At 43.9% G+C, this 19,494-nt stretch overlaps 2 long non-coding RNA genes across 3 annotated transcripts in view; one reads left to right on the forward strand and one right to left on the reverse strand.

The window, feature by feature from the left end:
• Positions 1–4,225: 4,225 nt before the first annotated feature.
• Positions 4,226–5,120, reverse strand: LOC147376230 (uncharacterized). The gene is made up of 2 exons (XR_015160866.1): positions 4,850–5,120; positions 4,226–4,660 (listed from the first exon to the last, which is right to left on the reverse strand). It is a non-coding gene; the product is annotated as an uncharacterized LOC147376230 (long non-coding RNA).
• LOC147376231 (uncharacterized) overlaps positions 4,992–19,494 on the forward strand; it is a 33,615-nt gene continuing 19,112 nt past the window's right edge. Inside the window, exons 1-2 of one of the 2 annotated variants that reach the window (XR_015160865.1) lie at positions 4,992–5,427; positions 9,492–9,873. This is a non-coding gene — a long non-coding RNA (uncharacterized LOC147376231). Of the gene's footprint in view, positions 5,507–9,491; positions 9,874–19,494 lie in introns of both variants that reach the window. The other variant, XR_015160864.1, reaches the window with a different exon arrangement.

Below are 19,494 nucleotides of genomic sequence, written 5' to 3' on the forward strand. Positions count from 1 at the left end.
CCTGCAGGGCCCTTCCACCTCAATCTCCTGTTTGCACTCTGAGCTCTGCTGTGTTCCTGCTGCTACTGTCCTCTATTGCCTCTGACCTTTCCTATTAGCCAAAGGGAAGCCCAGATCCGTGGTCCTCTCTATCATAAGAGTGTCATTTAGCATGTACCATGCTGAACACATGGTACAAAAATCACACACTTTCTTGGTTTCCTCACCTTCCTTTACTTGCACCCCACCCACCCCTGCTCCCTAACAAACTCTTTCTTCCAGTATCATGTTTTAATGAATTACTTGCATGTGGGTTGACTTTTGGAGAATCTAACCTAGGAAAATCCTTAACCCTCAACTTCTCCACCTGAATAAGAAGTGCTGAAACTGAGGAAAAAGAGGCCTGATTACAAAAACTAAATAAGAACCTGGGTCATAGGTAGAAGTGCTGGACTGACCTGAGTCTTGTTTCCCCTCAGGCCTTGGTGGGCAGAACTTTGCTAATGTGCAGGGGGCTTCCAGGAACTCACTGGAACTGGCATTAGATAGAGGACAGTGGATGGATCCTTAAAGGGACAGTGGCCAAACGGAGATACAGAGGCCAGGTTTTCAATATTCATAGAGCATGAGATGCACAGGCATTCAGACCTCTTCCCTTCTTTTTTTGAAATTACTCCTTCTACACGTTCAGTAAAAATCCCCAAAAATGAACTGAGTTGGAATCGGAGGGCAGGGAATGTAGGACAGCATTGTAGTGAATTAACTTTGGGCCACATTTATGAAGACCCAGGGAGATACACAAGATAATCATTGCTTCAGCCAAATCTAGTTGAGAAGACAAGTTATTTATATGAGAGGGTCTGAGAAAGACCAAAAAATCTTTAGGGCCAGGGGGAAATAAGTGCATGGTAGACTCAATGTAGAGAGAAAAAAAGAGTGGTATGAAATATATAGGTCTAGTGAGTAGTTCTAAATCATGCTATTATAAAATAAAAACTGGGTGAGCTTTGATCTAATATGAATACCTTAACCCAAGCCATTGAAATTATGATTTTAATGTTCTGGGGTGAGGTCTGGGTATCAATATCTTTCAAAACTCTGCTAATATGCATCAGGGATTAGAAGGTCTGTGGATTTGGTAGGGTATCATTAACTTATGGCAGTGGCCAGTATGTGGCTGCTTCATAAAAAAGCTGAATATCAGCCATTAAGGAATTAGCATTTTTCTCTCAACTGTACAACCTAGAGAAGAGAAATGAGAGAAAAAAATATAGATGAGTTAGTAATATAATCTCTCTGTTTCAATCCAAGTTTCTCACAATTTCTGTAGTATAAGATAAATTTTAAAATAAACATTACATACAAACATTACCCAGAGTATAAAATATTACCTTCCACTTCCAAAAAAAAAAAAAAAATACTACCTCCTCTTACTGTAAGAATGAAATTCAGTGTTTTCATTTCTACTGTTAATGCAACTGCAACTTGTAGTTCACTATTCACTAAATGGGTTTCATAGCCTACTAATTGGCTCAGAACTATAGAGTCAACAAATTGTTTTTTCTTTAAATATTTTATGTATGCAAAACTCCATAATGAATCTTAGGCCTCATTCTTCTACGTTTATTCTTTTTCATGCTCTTCTATGTGCTAGCATAAAATACTAGGAGAAATTCTGGGAAAAGTGTGATTAAAAAAGTCATGAGAATCTAGTATATCTAAAATGAATGCTTTTTCACTTCAGAGTTTTCTTTGTCTAGATGTTGAGAATAGACCTAGAAATGACTCAGGTGGATCCAGCATGCAATCACCTTCATAGTATTCTGGTGTCCATGGGATGCAAATAGGTTGAGCCACAGTTACTCCCTGATCTCTTTTTGCTGATTTCATTTCAAGTTTCCTGTTTTTTCATTGGTTCCTCAGCCCCTTTGGAACAGGATTTTTCTGTAAAGTCTTTTTCCTGTCCAGGAGGGTGACCAAACACCCTCTATTAACTATGGACTTCTCCAGATTGGAGCCTTCCCTCTCCCTTCCCCCAAATGTATAGAAAGGGGCTGTGGCCTGGGTTGTCGGTAACAAGCCATGTGGTTTTGGATAGTCAGAGACATTACTTTGCCAACAAAGATCCGGCTAGTCAAGGTTATGGTTTTTCCTGTGGTCATGTATGGATGTGAGAGTTGGACTGTGAAGAAGGCTGAGCGCAGAAGAATTGTGCTTTTGAACTGTGGTGTTGGAGAAGACTCTTGAGAGTCCCTTGGACTGCAAGGAGATCCAACTAGTCCATTCTGAAGGAGATAAGCCCTGGGATTTCTTTGGAAGGAATGATGCTAAAGCTGAAACTCCAGTACTTTGGCCACCTCATGCGAAGAGTTGACTCATTGGAAAAGACTCTGATGCTGGGAGGGATTGGGGGCAGAAGGAGAAGGGGACGACAGAGGATGAGATGGCTGGATGGCATCACCGACTCGATGGACGTGAGTCTGAGTGAACTCTGGGAGTTGGCGATGGACAGGGAGGCCTGGCGTGCTGAAATTCATGGGGTCGCAAAGAGTCGGACACAACTGAGCGACTGAACTGAACTGAAAGGAAATGTAATTCTACCAGAGTTTTAAAGCTATGTTAATAGAAAAATATTGTGCATGTCTTCAGTTTTTAACTTTACTTTCACATGAATTATAAATTAAATACAATTAAAATCCAGTTCCTCAGTCCTGCTTGTTGTTCAGTCACTAAGTCTAGTCCACCTCTTTGTGACCCCCATGGACTGCAGCACGCCAGGCTTCCCTGTCCTTTAACATCAGTTTCATTTGCTGAAACTCATATCCATTGAATCAGTGAAGCCATCCAACCCCCTCATCCTCTGTTGTCCCCTTCTCCTCCTGCCTTCAATCTTTCCCAGCATCAGGGTCTTTTCCAACGAGTTGGTTCTTTGCATCAGGTGGCCAAAGTATTGGTGCTTCAGCTTCAGCATCAGTCCTTCCAATGAATATTCAGGGTTGATTTCCTTTAGGATTGACTGATCTGATCTCCTTGCTGTCCAAGGGACTCTCAAGAGTCTTCTCCAGCACCCCAGTTAGAAAGCATCAGCCTTCTTTATGACTAACTATCATATCCATACATGACTACTGGAAAAACCATAGCTTTGACTTTATGGACCTTTGTTGGCAAAGTAATATCTCTGCTTTTTAATACACTGTCTAGTTTATCATAGCTTTCCTTCCAAGGAGCAAGCGTCTTTTAATTTCATGGCTGCGGTCACCTTACACAGTGATTTTGGAGCCCAAGAAAATCAAATCTGTTATTGCTTCCATGTTTCTCCCTATTTGTCATAGAGACTGAGGAGATTCATGTTTAATATCTTGGCAAGACTGCCTCAGAAGTGGTATGTGCTCTCTGATTAGGAGACACATCAAGTCATGTGTGTTTCTTCAAATAATATTAGCAATTCTTCAAGTTCAAGCTCTATGCTCATTAATTGATTATGTGGAGCAAAATGGTGATAGTCCATCATTATATGTTATTTACTGGAACAATTGTATAAAAAGAAACTTCCCCTAAATACTGTTTACTTACTTAGTGGTACCTTCTGTAAAGAAAACTTCAACTTAATGAACAATTTCCCAAGCATCCTCTGTGGTCACCAATAAGCTTATTTCTCCCCCACCCCGTGCTAATATGAATTTGAAGTTTAAAGCACATTAAAATAATTCAATTCATTGCAATATAGCCCTTACTGATACTCCAATTAACTTCTCTTTCAGTAGTGAAAGTGACTTTAAGTTGGCTCCTTCATCCTTTTGATAAGATTCTAATTCTCTTTGAGACCTTTCTTGATATCAGTATGACAAGGTGCTTCTGTCTCATCTTGACTATTTTCTGACTTAGAGTCAGTCATTTCTCTAAGAATCTCTGGTTTCTCTTGGTGCAAAACATTATTTCCAAATCAAATTGTTTAACCTAAAGATATCCATTAGAACTGTTTTATTTCTACATCTTTGCAGTGGACAGAGGTAGCAAATATATATTCATACTTGTACCTATTCATATATATTCATAATTCAAATTCAGAACTACAGGTTTTTTAAATTGAATGTCTATCTTTCAGCTGAATCTCTTTCCACTAATATCAGTAGTTTCGTTTTTAATGAAACTGGAATAGAAATGTGGTATCTCATACAGTCTCCTTTAATTTTCTGTGCATTATAGACAAAAGAATAAAAAAATACCAACAATGCCAATAACAATATAATTGAGGAAAGCAGTTTTATTTTGTCACTGTCCTGGGGGTACATATAAATTATTGTTTTATAGTCTCTTGGGATAGTTCTTATCCATATGCTTGTTCCACAAAAGGCTTTAACAGATTAATTTTTACACTGTGTTCTCAGTGTCCAGAGGTGACACCTTAGAAATTCATTTTATAATGATAACAAAACCAATGTGGTTTCCAACTCACGTGTAACCAAACAAGGTATATTCCTTATAGTCTAGCCTTGACTATAAGTTCAGCGGGTGGCTCAAAGGCCTGGGTGGAGGTGGGTCAGGGACCCCTGGTTTCCTCAGATGTTGGATCCTTGAACTTTCTCCTCTTCCTGGCTGAACTTGAGAAGAAAGGACGAAATTTCCTGGAGTTAAGCTTCTAATCTTAGCCTAACAGTGGCTTTCCACATCCAATGGAGACCTAGGAACGAGAATTTCTAAATAAAATTGAACTGAACTGGAATAGCATCAATTAAAATTCGTAATAATAGGGCACCTGAATAAAATACAGTTCTTCCCATTCAGGTCTGGAACCCTCTACCCGAAAGCTGCCATCCTGGCTGATCAGCGACATCGCAGCCCCCTCCACCCCCCGCCACCATTTACTCACAAGGACAGCCGTGCAGTTACAAGACGTGCGGTGCGAAGCCCCCTGGGGAGGCAGGACTCTGCAGTCTCTGTCTCTGCTTTTTACCCGCGAGACCCAGGGGACCCGACAGGGCTATGGCAATGGTTAGGTCGCCTCGCCCCCTGGCGGCAGGGCCGGGCCTCGGACGGCCAGTAACGGGCTGAGTCGCCCGGGTCCAGCGGGGACACCCGGGATGATCTCATACCTGCCTGCCAAATCCGTGCGCACCGCGCTGGTCGCGGATACGGGAGCCGGAAAACAGGTTTTATTAGGGGAGTAAAAAGCCTTCTAGTTAAACAGAAATATTCCACCGAGATTTGAACCTGGATCGCTGGATTCAGAGCCCAGAGCGCTCACCACTACACCACGGAACAACGACTGATGGGTACTGTCCCACAGATGATCCAGACCGTACTCAGCTGGGAGGGCCCAGGACTCGCCTCCCGCCCCACCTCTCGTCACCCGGACCCGAGCCGCTTCCTCCGTGACGCCAGGGGGCGCCGGCCCGCGGCCGTCTCTTCAGGTTTGGACGTCGTGGAAAGAGTTGAAATCCATTCGGGGTGAGCGACAGGGAGGGACTTTTAGGCCTCCCCTAAATGCACCCGCTCTCCCTGCATTTCTAGAGTTCTCGGCCCTGAGGTAAAATTCCCTCCAGGGGAAAAAAAAAAGTCCCTTTCCTCTTTGCAATCGTCCTCTTCCCGCTGCCCTGGGAACTCTGAACGTCCCCAGAAGAGCCCTTGGGACTTCGTGGGATGTCCCCTCCCTGGGACCCCAGGGCAGAATGGGGGAAGGCGCTGCCGGTTTCGTTGGGGGGTGGAAATCGAAGCGACCACCGTGCTCCACTTCACACTATGTGCACCCATGCCCTTCAGGCTCTGCTGGATTGTGTAACAGGAGTTTGTGTGCTGGAGGCACAGTAAGGCCAAACAAAAGCAAATGCAGGAGTCTGAAGCAGAGAAAGGCTTATTGCAGGGCTGGGCAAGGAGAAAGGGGACTCCTGCCTGTTCAAAAGGCTCAGACGGCCTGATAAGTTTTAGGGGAGAGTTTTTATAGGCAGTCTTTAGGGGGAGAGCTGCAGGGTATATGATCTTCCTGGACTGGTTGGTGGTGAGGTAACAGGGTCCTGTTCCAGGAATCTCAGTCAGTCTTCCGGTTCTAACTAATCTGGGGTTCCGGTGCCTGTGCTCTGCCTGAATGTACCATCCTCCCACCATCCTTCCCACGTGGGTGAGGCCCTAGTTCCTGAAGAAATTAAGAGATATGTATCAGATAGTTATGTACGTTCCTTGAGTTGGAACCTAGACCGTGCCCCATGGCTGCATTATTGTTTCTTTCTTTCCAACTGTGAAAAGAATTGGGGAAGTGAAAGCTCAGGAGGGAAGTTGTTGAGTAGCTCAGTCGTGTCCACTCAGGAGAGAAGTTGAAGAGTCAACAAACCTGTCAATCCAACAGTCCGAGTGCTTCCAGCTACCAAAGTGAAGCTTAGGGAGGTCTGTGGAAAGGTGTGTTACAGTGTAGCTGTCACCTCTTGGCACCTGCTGCTAAGTGTCTGTAGGGCTTGGGACTGTGGTGATCTGGTATCTGCTGGATACTGTGAACGACCTTCAGAGAACAACAGCTGCTTCACCTCCATGTCTAAATGTTGGCCATATTCCCCTTTTGGCTAACGTTAGCTCAGAACATGTATTATTATTTCTTGACCGTCTTTGTCTCTGCATTCCCTCACTTAATTAGTTTGAATCTGCCCTTTGAAACCCAGTGAAGGTCTAGGAAGCTGAAAGTTTTCCCCAACAAATATGAAATGAGGGACATGGAAAGGCTTTTGTAAATAGGAGAGCCGCATAGGGTCCTGTTCCATGTCAGTGGCCCACTTTTCTTTGATACTCAGTCTTGAGAGGATCAGGTGTTGGACAAGAAAAGGAATAATATTTTTTTATAGATAATTTAAAAATAAACTCCCAGAGGAACTTGGCTTTCAGGATACTTGGTTTCAAGGTGTGGTTGGGTGTAATCCTATTATAAGATTTGGGCTTGGTTGGGTGATTTGTGATTTGGGGAAAGATTGGAAAACACAGGGTTTGCTCCATATTGAATACTGTTAGTGTGCACAATTCTATGATTGGAGTAAGGATGTAGCAGTTATTTCCTTATGAAAACAGGAAGATGTTTGAGATTTTGTAGGTTGCCCAGTGACCTTATTTTTCTCTGGGCAAAATTATGAAGGTGCCTTCTTTTATTGATTTTATAAAGGTTTCAGAAAAACCTTGTCTTAAGTTGATATTCTGTATCTGAGATTGTTTATTTCCAACAAGAGAAGAAATCAGTCAGACTGTAAGTGTCAGGCCATCTCAGGGCATCAGAGACTGGTATTTTTCTCTCTCATTGGAAATCTCTATAACGAGAAATCAGAGCATTCTGGTATCTTAAGCTGTAGGTTCAAACTTGACTGAGTTACAGTGTGACTTTGACTAAGTTTCTGGAATATTCTGTGGCTCAATTTTGTTGGCAAAGTAATGTCTCTGCTTTTGAATATGCTATCTAGGTTGGTCATAACTTTCCTTCCAAGGAGTAAGCATCTTTTAATTTCATGACTGCAGTCACCATCTGCTATTGACCTGAATTCTGTCGGTCACGATTTCTTTCAATTCATCTGAAGAAAGGTCACTTAAGAGAAAGCATAGAACTGTGGAGCCCAGAACTGACCTCTGCCATCTCTTTCTCCAAGAGGAGAATAAAATAACTGAGGTCTTTTTTTCCTTGTGTTTCTTTATTTTATTTACATATTTTAAGATTTTATTTACTTTTGGCTGCACTGCCTCTTTGTTCTGTGCTGGTCTCTCTCTGGTTGTAGCAATTGGGGGCTACTCTCTACTTGCAGTGCATGGGTTTCTCATTGCGGTGACTTCTCTTGATGTGGAGCATGGGCTCTAGGCAGGGAGCTTCAGTAGTTGTGGTACATGGGCTTAGTTGCTCAGAGGCACGTGGAATCTTCTCGGACCAGGGATCAAACTGTGTCCCCTGCATTGGCAGGTGGATTCTTAACCACTAGACCCCCAGGGAAGTCCTCTTATGTCTCTTCAGAGCAGTGGCCTTCCTGTTCTTCCTCTCCACAGTTTGCAGCCATAGGTACTGCAGACCACTTAACCCACCTGTTCCCATTTGCTTTCCTGCTGGTCTTGGAGGGTCTCCTGGAGCAGTAGAGGTGCTGCAGCTTGCCCTAGGGACACAGCCAGTAGCAGCAGCCATATTTGGGAGCTACAGAGATCTTGATAAAGAAATGACCCATACGAGGGCTGAGATAGCCCACCAGTTAGAGCAGAGTCTTTTAAGACAATGGAGGCACTAAAAGCTCAAACTGGGGAAGCAGGGTCCTCTTTGTGTCCCACCTCAGGTAGGTACCCTTCCTGGAAAAGGAGACATTTTCCCTTGAGAGGCCACCTTGACAAAGGTCTTGCTTTGCTTAATCTGAGTCATTCTTGTTGCCACTAGGGCTTTGGGGATTTCCATTCTAGACTGTTTAGTGGTCAGACCTTTTCCTTACGTGACGGTCTCCTTGGAAATTTTGTCTGAAATGCAGTTTCTTGAACCTTATCTCCAGAGAATTTTAGGAAGCACCACAGTGACTATGACATAGATATTCTTTACCTGTATAGCTAATGCTCAGTAATTGAAGCCTGTCTGCTGCACGATTACATTTACTCATGCAAAGTTAATGCTGTCTTCTCTATTACATTATGTGTTCTTCTCTGTTGTATATAAGATCAATCTGCTCAAAGAGGGTAATGAAATCACCATGTAAAGCAGACTTGGTATATGGTGTGTTGGTATTTGCATCTTGTACTGCTTTACTTATGGCTGTGCTTTTATTGCTTCTGCACAGACCTGGGACAGGATCTGACTGGGAATATGATAGGGACTAGAACACTAGTAAAAGTTAGTTATTCCTGGTAACTGTTACTTATCCACTTGGTATTTACTGAATATTCCATCTGGCAGGATTTTTTTTTTTTTTTTCACGGCAGGCTCTTGAGGGGGGTTGGGTGAATAAGGCAGGCAGAGCTCCTGCTCTCAGGAAGATGATCTTTTAACACAGAAGCCAGACATTTTACAGAGAGTCACATAAATATTATTTAATTACGGCTTTGATAAATTTTATTTGTATTCATGCATTCCTTTGTCCCATTGTTGGCCAGGATTGAAAACTGACTGAGTATAAATAATAGGACTAAGGGACTGCAGTAAAAGAATTGTCTCAGAAAAGGTCTTTCAGATATTTTTGTTTTAACAGTGGGAATACTGACGTTTGATCCAATGTCCATTGAAATTCAGCTGTGCATTCCTAAAGGGTGTATCATGTGCTTTAGACAGAGAAGCTTGTATCCACAGCTTTGTTGTGGCTTTCTTGCCACCAAGGGGTTGGAGATTTGCATGGTTGGAGCTTGGGAAAATCCCCTAATCTATTTGGGCCTCAGTTTCATCAGTAAAATAAACTTGTTATTCAAATTCTCTGAATTCCATCCTGTTCAGTTTTCTTAGAGTTGCATAAGGGGCTGAGATGCATGCTAAATGTGCCCTGGGAACTGCAGCCAAGATCTGGCCTTGGTCCTTTCTGTGTTTCCTGCAGGAGCCTCACCTGAGCCCACACACTAAAATTAAAGAAAATCAGCAAGTTTGGAAGATGAGAATAACCCAAATAAGGCCAAGGAAATGGTGCTAACCAAAGGAAGTGACAAGTTGAGTTCAGGAAAATCAAGGAAAACAGAGGACTACATACAGCATCATCCAACTCTTCATGGAGCAGTCTGAGCTGAGCAAGAAGAACTGGGAGAGTAACTTAGTCCACAGGGAACTTGTGCACCTGCCGAGGTGATCCACATGCTGGATCAGGATTGGTTTATACTGCTGGGAGCACCAATTTCAGAAGGAGGAGGATGGGACCTTGAGGCTCTGCCCTAGACCTGCCCCGTCTAGACCTTGGAGCTGCCCTTGCAGTGGAAGCCTTCCAAGTAAGTATGGGCCAAGATGGATAAATGATATTTAGAGAATTGGAGATGTCCATTTTTACTTTAAATAGTTCTGCCCTGTTGCCAGAAGGGGCCAAGGAAAGGAGGGGACATTTATATCTGAAGCAGAGATATTAATAATATTCTTTTGCATTTAGAGTTTGAAAGGCTTTACACACAGTATCTCTTAAATATTTGTTGAGTGCTTTTTTTTTTAATGCTGTATTTCCCTGAGAAAATCAAAGCCATGAGAGAAAGAGTGCAAGTGGATATTTTCAACAAAATGTGCTTGCTCTCCTCAGGTGGGGTGTTGCAGCAGCCAAGAGGCTGGGAGGGTAGATCAAGGACATCTCTTCCTAATGACAGTGTGAACCATTGAGGAATCCTAAGAACAGTTGTATCTTCCTCAGAGTCACACTGGTGAGTGTTATATGGCAAGGATAATGTAGAGCGGACTCCTCTCTAAGTAAAGGGCTTTGTTACATAGTGGGAGAAAGCAAAGCATCCCTGACAGTACAACTGGAACGTAGTTGACATGGTTGGAGATTTGCAACTTTTATTCAAACTGTGACTGATAATTGCTGAGAACCTCCTCAGTACTTGACTCAGCACCAGGAATCATGAACACAGAGATGAATAAAGTATTGTCTCAACTTCTTCCCTGATAGCTCAGTTGGTAAAGAATCTGCCCACAGTGCAGGAGACCTGGGTTGGAAAGATCCCTTTGAGAAGGGAAAGGCTACGCACTCCAGTATTCTGGCCTGGAGAATTCCATGGACTGTATAGTCCATGGGGTTGCAAAGTGTTGGACTCAGCTGAGCAAATTTCACTTCACTTCAGTCCAGTAACCAGGAAGTCACAAAAAATGTAGTGGTGATGGGTTCATTGGAAGACGTGACAAATGATGCCTAGAGATTACTACAGAAGGGTCCTGGTTTTCCTCCCTGCCACCCCTAAGCTGTATGGTCTTTCCTGGCTCAGTAACCCTGGTTCTCAGCCAGATTTCAACCTCTGGTGGTGTATTATGAAAAATAAAGAGGGAAAGCCAGGGACATATCAGAAACATTTGTTCTTCCTCAGCTGGGAGAGGTAGTCACTTGGCCACACAGGTCTTCCTGAGTTCAAAATCTCTGGCATTTCTGCAGTGAAGGAGTAACCTGATCCATTCTAGTCCCAGTGGAATGAGATCCAAAAGGAAGTATACCCAGTTGGTTGATTAGGCCTTAATCCTCATTAAATCTTGCTGGTCCTCAATTCACAGCCTGGCATTTGAAAGGAATGCAGCAACAGTCTTTTTTCCCAAAGGATTTAGAAGGGGAGCCAGAAGGTTTATCTTCCAGGGAAACACAACCCAGAAATGCCCTCCAAGAATTTACCAAAACTCCTGAATATACTGAATTGTCCTGTTATTAACCATTAATTGTCAGGGGAGAGTGAGAATGCAGTTCCCTACTACCACAAATTATGCAGTCATGTTTCCCACATTGTGGAAATCAGGTCAGCACTACAGAGTGCAATGGCTAAGCCTCAATACCACCTGCCTGCTCATGGTATTTCCACTGTCCTGTATTTACTAATACAAAATACTAATAATAGGGGAAATTGTGTGAGGGAGAATAGACCATAAGTGAGAGAACTCTGTACTAGCTGCTCAGTTTATCTGTAAGCCTAAAGCTGTTCTAAGAAGTAATGTGTATTAATGTTTTTAAAGGACGTAACACCTTCAAATCATAGTTTTGGTGGCATTCTGTAACTGTTAATTATTACTGAGTGTTGAGGGGCACCAATCTGGAGTCTGACCAGTTGGTGATTTCCATGCCTGGGCCTTCAACCTTTGCCAGCCTAGCAGTTCCTCTGGAATCTGGATGGGAAATCATGTAGATCAGGGTGGCCCCAGTGCTCCAGATGGTCCAGAGAGAAGACTAGCATGTAGTGAAGGCTGGGAGAAACCATCGCAGGACAGAACTATGTGAAGATCCAGGAGGAATGAGATTCTGCAGCTGCCCCACCTGTGCACACAGAACAAAAGAGAGTCTGGACACAATATGAGAGCTACAGGATAATATAGCTGCCTCCTGTGCTGAAAACACAGAGTGCTGAGTCTTAACATGCGGACGTCTGGGCACTGACACCAGCGAGTGGCCTTCCACACCCCAACGTAGGGCGCACTGCCCTGGCCGCCTGCTCCTCGCTGCCTTGGGAGCCCCCGCCCAGGTGACAGGTGACGACACAGCCTCTTGGGCTGGAGTTGGACACATGCCCTTCTTTCTTGCGCATTCCCTTCTGCGGAGTGGGAGGGTGTGAAAGGCTTTCCAAAGTGGCCGATTTTCAAATCTTTAAAACTGGCCTTTGAACCATATAAAAGCTCGGAGAGTGAAAAAATCTAGAAAGAAGCCCACGGGCCACGCTGAGCTTCCCTCAGGACCGAGCGACCGCCGCCGTCTTGGGGACGCGGATGGGTGGGGAGTGGATGAACCTGGAAGGAAGAAGAGAGAAGGAAGATGAGGGAGGAAACAGCCCAGAAGAAACACCGTCAGCTGCTCACACCCAACCACACCCCGCGGGGCGCCAGCAGCGTGGGGGCCGCGTCGCTTTGGTTCTGATCGCATTCCCAACACAGAGAACGCTCTGCTCACCCACTCCAATGAAGCCGGCAGAGCCCCACGATTAAACCCTTGGACCTGAGGTCCCAGGGAAGGGACATTCCACGAAGTCCTAAGGCCTCTTCTGAGGATGTTCAGAGCTCCCAGGGCAGCGGGAAGAGGACAACTGCAAATAGGAAAGGGACTTTTTTCCCTGGGGGGAATTTTACCTCAGGGCAGAAAACTCTAGAAATGCCGGTAGAACAGGGGGATTTGGGGGAAGTCTAGTAACCTTTTCCTAAAAACTTTCCTAGTACCAGGAAAAAGTTACTAATCCACCCCAAATGGATTTCAATTCTTTCCACAACGTCCAAACCTGAAGAGACGGCCGCGGACCGGCGAGTCAGGCGCCCCCTGGCGTCGCGGAGGAAGCCACTCGAGGCAGGGTGACTAGAGCGACCGGCGGGAGGCGAGTCCTGGGCCCGCGGCGCTGCGCGCCACCTGGCTCAACAGTGGAAGAGTGAGCCAACAAATTGGTCATGGTTCCATGGTGTAATGGTGAGCACTCTGGACTTTGAATCCAGCGATCTGAGTCTGAGTCTCGGTGGGACCTTTCTCTTTAGAAAGCCTCTTTTACTTGTGCCCCCTACCCTGGTAGGGAAGAGTCCTAACCACTGGAAGGCCAGAGAATTCCCTGAGCTAGGGCAGTTCGCTGGGATACAGAAAGAAAGGATATCTTCTCCATGAGGCAGAGGAAAAAAATCCAGGCACGAGGTAAGGAAACCACCAGGAGACCCTCACAGAGACTGAACCAGCCTGCCTTTGAGTGTTTGAGTGTCTCCTGCGGAGGTCCGGTCAGCAGTGGCCTGCCGCAGGGGCAGGGACTCAGTGCAGCAGGCCTAGGTGTGACATAAGCCCTCTTTGAGGAAGTCACCATTAACTCCACCATAGAGCCGCTAGAACTTACACAGGACTAGGGAAACACACTCGGAGGGCACAGACAAAACCTTGGGACCCAGAAGAAAGGAGCACTGACCCCACAAGAGAATGACCCAGACTTGCCTGTGAGTCCAGGAGTCTCCAGCGGAGGCGTGGGTTGGCGATGGCCTGCTGCAGGGTCAGGGGTGCCAGGGTCCAGCCCCGGTGGATCCAGGGAATTCGAAGCGGGGACGGCGTTGGCAAGGATCAGGAAACAATTGCTTAATTAAACGTTAATTAAGTATATAAAGAGTGGTTAAATAAGGATAGCTCAGTGAGGAAATTCAGTGGAGAAAAGAGGCTGAATAATTCAGCCAGAAGGTGAGAGAAAGGACGACATGGGGAGACCAAGTTTCTGTGAACAAGGCCCGCACTTTATTTTCCAAAGTAGTTTTTATACCTTAAGTTATGCATAGAGGATAATGGGGGAAGGGGTAGAGTCATGCAGTAAGCCAGGCTTTCTTCCTGCAAAATTATCATATGCAAAAGTTTAGGTGATTTGCATCATCTTCTGGCCCGGAGGCCTGTTAACATTTTGAGAAACTTATTTTTCTCTAAAGGTGATTATTCTAAAGTCAGGCGCCACCCTCCAAAAGCATTAGATAAAGTTGCATTCCTATAGGGCAAAGGTGTGGTGGGCTATAACAAGAAAAAGAATTAACTCAAGGGTCTAAGATTACAAACGTTAAAGCTAGTACTTACACCAATTATATTAATCAATACACTGCCAGGGACACGGCAGTTAAGGGATATGGAAACTTAGCAGCAAACATTGGCCCAACAAGTGAAAACCCCTTCACCAATACAATTTCTAATCAATCTTTTAACTGCTCAAAGGAATCTGTATTCAGACAGTTTAGAACATCTCATGCCTCTCACAGTTGGGAGGCTCTGAACAATCACATGTGGCCGGAAAAACCTATTCAGGCAGGCTAGAGGACTTCCAAAGGAGTTTGTAGGTTGAAACACTGTCACACCCAGGAATTATTAACTGGAGCTGTAAGTTAATTCTTTTTTCAGAGAGAGATAGTGGGGGACAGCCCCCCGTAAAGTCAGAGGTGTAGGTGAGAGCACAAAGCAGAAAGTAGGCAGACACTGGTTTTGGGGGTAGATGCTCGAGAATTTCCAGGGGGACTCCTGAGGCTCCATCCTGCCTTTGCGTATGCCGAGCCTCCTTCCCCATGACCTTTACCAGGGGCGGAGCTCCTGCTCCTGGCACAGGGGCACTGAGTGTGGCAGTGTGTGCATGGGACCTTTTGAAGGAGGTCGCCATTATCTTCATTACCTCCAGGATAGGGTCAAACAACAGAGAGGAAACACAGCCCCACCAATCAACAGAAAATTGGATTAAAGACTTACTGAGCATGGACCCGCCCATCAGAACAAGACCCAGTTTCCCCCACAGTCAGTCTCTCTCATCAGGAAACTTCCATAAGCCTTTTATCCTTATCCCTCAGAGAGCAGACAGAATGAAAACCACAATCACAGAAAACTAATCAAACATCACATGGACCACAGCCTTGTATAACTCAATGAAACTATAAGCCATGCTGTGTAGGGCCACCCAAGACAGACGGGTCATGGTGGAGAGTGCTGACAAAATGTCATCCACTGGAGAAGGGAATGACAAGCCATTTCAGCACTCTTGCCTTGAGAACACCATGAACAGTATGAAAAGGCAAAAGGATATGACACTGAAAGATGAACTCCCCAGGTCGGTAGGTGCCCATTATGCTACTGGAGAAGAGTGGAGAATAAATTCCAGAAAGAATGAAGAGATGGAGCCAAAGGAAAAACAATGCCTAGTTGTGGATGTGACTGGTGATGGAAGTAAAATCCGATGCTGTAAAGAACAATATTGCATAGGAACCTGGAATGTTAGGTCCATGAATCAAGGTAAATTGGAAGTGGTCAAACAGGAGATGGCAAAAGTGAACATCAACATTTTAGGAATCAGTGAACTAAAATGGACAGGAATGAGTGAATTTAACTCAGATGACCATTATATCTACTACTGTGGGCAAGAATCCCTTAGAAGAAATGAAGTAGCCTTCATAGTCAAGAAAAGAGTCTGAAATGCAGTACTTGGGTGCAGTCTCAAAAATGACAGAATGATCTCTGTTCGTTTCCAAGGCAAACCATTCAATATCACAGTAATCCAAGTCTATGACCCAACCAGTAATGCTGAAGAAGCCAAAGGTGAACAGTTTTATGAAGACCTACAAGACCTTCTAGAATACCCAAAAAACAATGTCCTTTTCATTATAGGGGACTGGAATGCAAAAGTAGGAAGCCAAGAAATACCTGAAATAACAGGCAATTTTGGCCTTGGAATACAAAATGAAGCAGGGCAAAGGCTAACAGAGTTTTGCCAAGAGAACACACTGGTCATAGCAAACACCCTCCTCCAACAACTCATGATAAGACTTTACACATGGACATCACCAGATGGTCAATACCAAAATCATATTGATTATATTCTTTGTGGCCAAAGAAGGAGAAGCTCTATACAGTCAGCAAAAACAAGACCAGGAGCTGATTGTGGCTCAGATCATGAACTTCTTATTGCCAAATTAAGACTTAAATTGTAGAAAGTAGGAAAAACCACTAAACCATTCAAGTATGACCTAATCAAACCCCTTATGATTATACAGTGGAAGTGACAAATAGATTCAAGGGATTAGATCTGATAGAGTGCCAGAGAATGATGGATGGAGGTTTATGACATTGTACAGGAGGCAGTGATCAAGCCCATCCCAAGAAAAATAAATGCAAAAAGGCAAAATGATTGTATGAGGAGGGCTTACAAATAGCTGAGAAAAGAAGAGAAGCTAAAGAAAGGCAAAGGAGAAAAGGAAAGACATACCCATAACTTGCAGAATTCCAAAGAATAGCAAGGAGAGAGAAGAAAGCCTTCCTCAGTGATCAGTGCAAAGAAATAGAGGAAAACAATAGAATGAGAAAGACTAGAGATCTCTTCAAGAAAATTAGATACAGCAAGGGAACATTTCATGCAAGTTCAATTCAGTTCAGCCACTCAGTTGTATCCGACTCTTCACAACCCCATGGACTGTAGCACACCAGGCCTTCCTGTCCATCACCAATTCCTGGAGTTTATTCAACTCAGGTCCATTGATTCGGTGATGCCATCCAACCATCTCATTGCCTGTCTTCCCCCTCTCCTTCTGCCTTCAATCTTTCCCAGCATCAGGGTCTTTTCCAACAAGTCAGTTCTTCGCATCAGGTGGCCAAAGTATTGGAGTTTCAGCTTCAACATCAGTTCTTTCAATGAATATTCAGGACTGATTTCCTTTAGGATGGACTGGTTTGATCTCCTTTCAGTCCAAGGGACTCTCAAGAGTCTTCTCCAACACCACAGTTCAAGCATCAATTCTTCGGTACTCAGCTTTCTTTATCGTCCATCTCTCACATCCATACATGACTACTGGAAAAATCATAGCCTTGACGAGACAGACCTTTGTTGGAAAAGTAGTGTCTCTGCTTTTTAATGTGCTTTCTAGGTTGGTCATAACTTTTCTTCCAAGGAGTAAGTGTCTTTTAATTTCATGGCTGCAGTCACCATCTGCAGTGATTTTGGAGCCCCCCAAAATAAAGTCTGTCACTGTTTCCACTGTTTCCCTATCTATTTGCCATGAAGTGATGGGACCAGATGCCATGATCTCAGTTTTTTGAATGTTGAGCTTCAAGCCAACTTTTTCACTCTCCTCTTTCAATTTCATCAAAAGGCTCTTTAGTTTTTCTTCGCTTTCTGCCATAAGGGTGGTGTTATCTGCATAACTAAGGTTATTGATATTTCTCCTAGCAATCTTGATTCCAGCTTGTGCTTCATCCAGCCCAGCATTTCTCATGACGTACTCTGCATATAAATTAAATAAGCAGGGTGACAATATACAGCCTTGATGCATTCCATTCTCTATTTGGAACCAGTATGTTGTTCCATGGCCAGTTCTGACTGTTGCTTCCTGACCTGCATAGAGATTTCTCAAAAGGCAGGTCAGGTGGTCTGGCTTTTTCCACAGTTTGTGGTGATCCACACAGTCAAAGGCTTTGACATAGTTAATAAAGCAGAAACAGATGTTTTTCTGGAACTCTCTTGCTTTTTCAATGATCCAACAGATGTTGGCAATTTGATCTCTGGTTCCTCTGCCTTTTCTAAAACCAGCTTGAACATCTGGAATTTCATGATTTACATACTTCATGCAAAGATGGGCACAATAAAGGACAGAAATGGTATGGACCTAACAGAAGCAGATGATATTAAGAGGTGGCAAGAATACACAGAAGAATTATACAAAAAAGATCTTCATGACCCAGATAACCACAATGGTGTGATCATTCACCAGAGCCAGACATCCTGGAGCGCAAAGTCAAGTGGGCCTTAGAAAGCAGCACTACGAACAAAGCTAGTGGAGGTGATGGAATTCCAGTTGAGCTATTTCAAATCCTAAAAGATGATGCTGTGAAAGTGCTGCACTCAATATGCCAGCACATTTGGAAAACTCAGTAATGGCCACAGGACTGGAAAAGGTCAGTTCTCATTCCAATCCCAAAGAAAGGCAATGCCAAAGAATGCTCAAACTACTGCACAATTGCACTATCTCACACGCTAGCAAAGTAATGCTCAAAATTATCCAAGCCAGGCTTCAGCAGTATGTGAATTAAGAACTTCCAGATGTTCAAGCTGGATTTAGAAAAGGCAGAGGAACTAGAGATCAAATTGCCAATATCTTCTGGATCGTTGAGAAAGCAAGAGAGTTCCAGAGAAACATCTATTTCTGCTTTATTGACTATGCCAAAGCCTTTGACTGTGTGGATCACAAGAGATTGTGGAAAATTCTTAAAGAGATGCAAATACCAGACCACCTTACCTGCCTCCTGAGAAATCCATATGCAGGTCAAGAAGCAACAGTTAGAACTGGACATGGAAAAACAGACTGGTTCCTAATTGGGAAAAGAGTATGTCAAGGCTGTATATTGTCATCCTACTTATTTAACTTATATGCAGAAATATAAACATCATGTGAAATGCCAGGCTGGATGAACACAAGCTGGAATCAAGATTGCCAGGAGAAATATCAATAACCTCAGATACGCAGATGACACCACCCTTACGGCAAAAAGTGACGAAGAACTAAAGAGCCTCTTGATGAAGTGAAAGAGAATGAAAATGCTGGCTTAAAACTCAACATGCAAAAAACTAAAATCATGGTATCTGGTCCCACCACTTCATGTCAAATACATGGGGAAACAATGGAAACAGTGGCAGACTTTATTTTCTTGGGCTCGAAAATCACTGCAGATGGTGACTGCAGCCATGAAATTAAAAAACGCTTACTCCTTGGAAGAAAAGCTATGTCCAACCTAGACAGCATATTACAAAGCAGAGACATTACTTTACCAACAAAGATCCATATAGTCAAAGCTATGGTTTTTCCAGTAATCACGTATGGATGTTCAAGCTGGACTTAGAAAAGGCAGAGATCAAACCAGAGATCAAATTGCCAACATCCATTGGATCATTGAAAAAGCAAGAGAGTTCCAGAGAAACATCTACTTCTCCTTTATTGACTATGCCAACGCCTTTGACTGTATGGATCACAACAGACTGTGGAAAATTCTTAAAGAGATGGGACTACCAGACCACCTTACCTGCCCTCCTGAGAAATCTATATGCAGGTCAAGAAGCAACAGTTAGAACTGGACACAGAACGACAGACTGGTTCCAAATCAGGAAAGGAATATGTCAAAGTTCAGTGCCGAAGAATTGATGCTTTTGAACTATGGTGTTGGAGAAGACTCTTGAGAGTCCTTTGGACTGCAAGGAGATCAAACCAGTCAATCCTAAAGGAGATCAGTCCTGGGTGTTCATTGGAAAGACTGATGCTGAAGCTGAAACTCCAATACTTGGCCACCTAATGGGAAGAACTGACTCCTTGGAAAAGACCTTGATGTTGGGAAAGATTGAAGGCAGGAGAAGAAGGGGACAAGAGAGGATGAGATAGTTGTGTGGCATCACTGACTCAATGGACATGAGTTTGAGAAA

Source organism: Bos grunniens, chromosome 3 (assembly GCF_055505025.1).
Source record: "Bos grunniens cultivar Pamir isolate PY7600 chromosome 3, Bosgru_T2T1.0, whole genome shotgun sequence".
Lineage (NCBI taxonomy): Eukaryota > Metazoa > Chordata > Mammalia > Artiodactyla > Bovidae > Bos > Bos grunniens.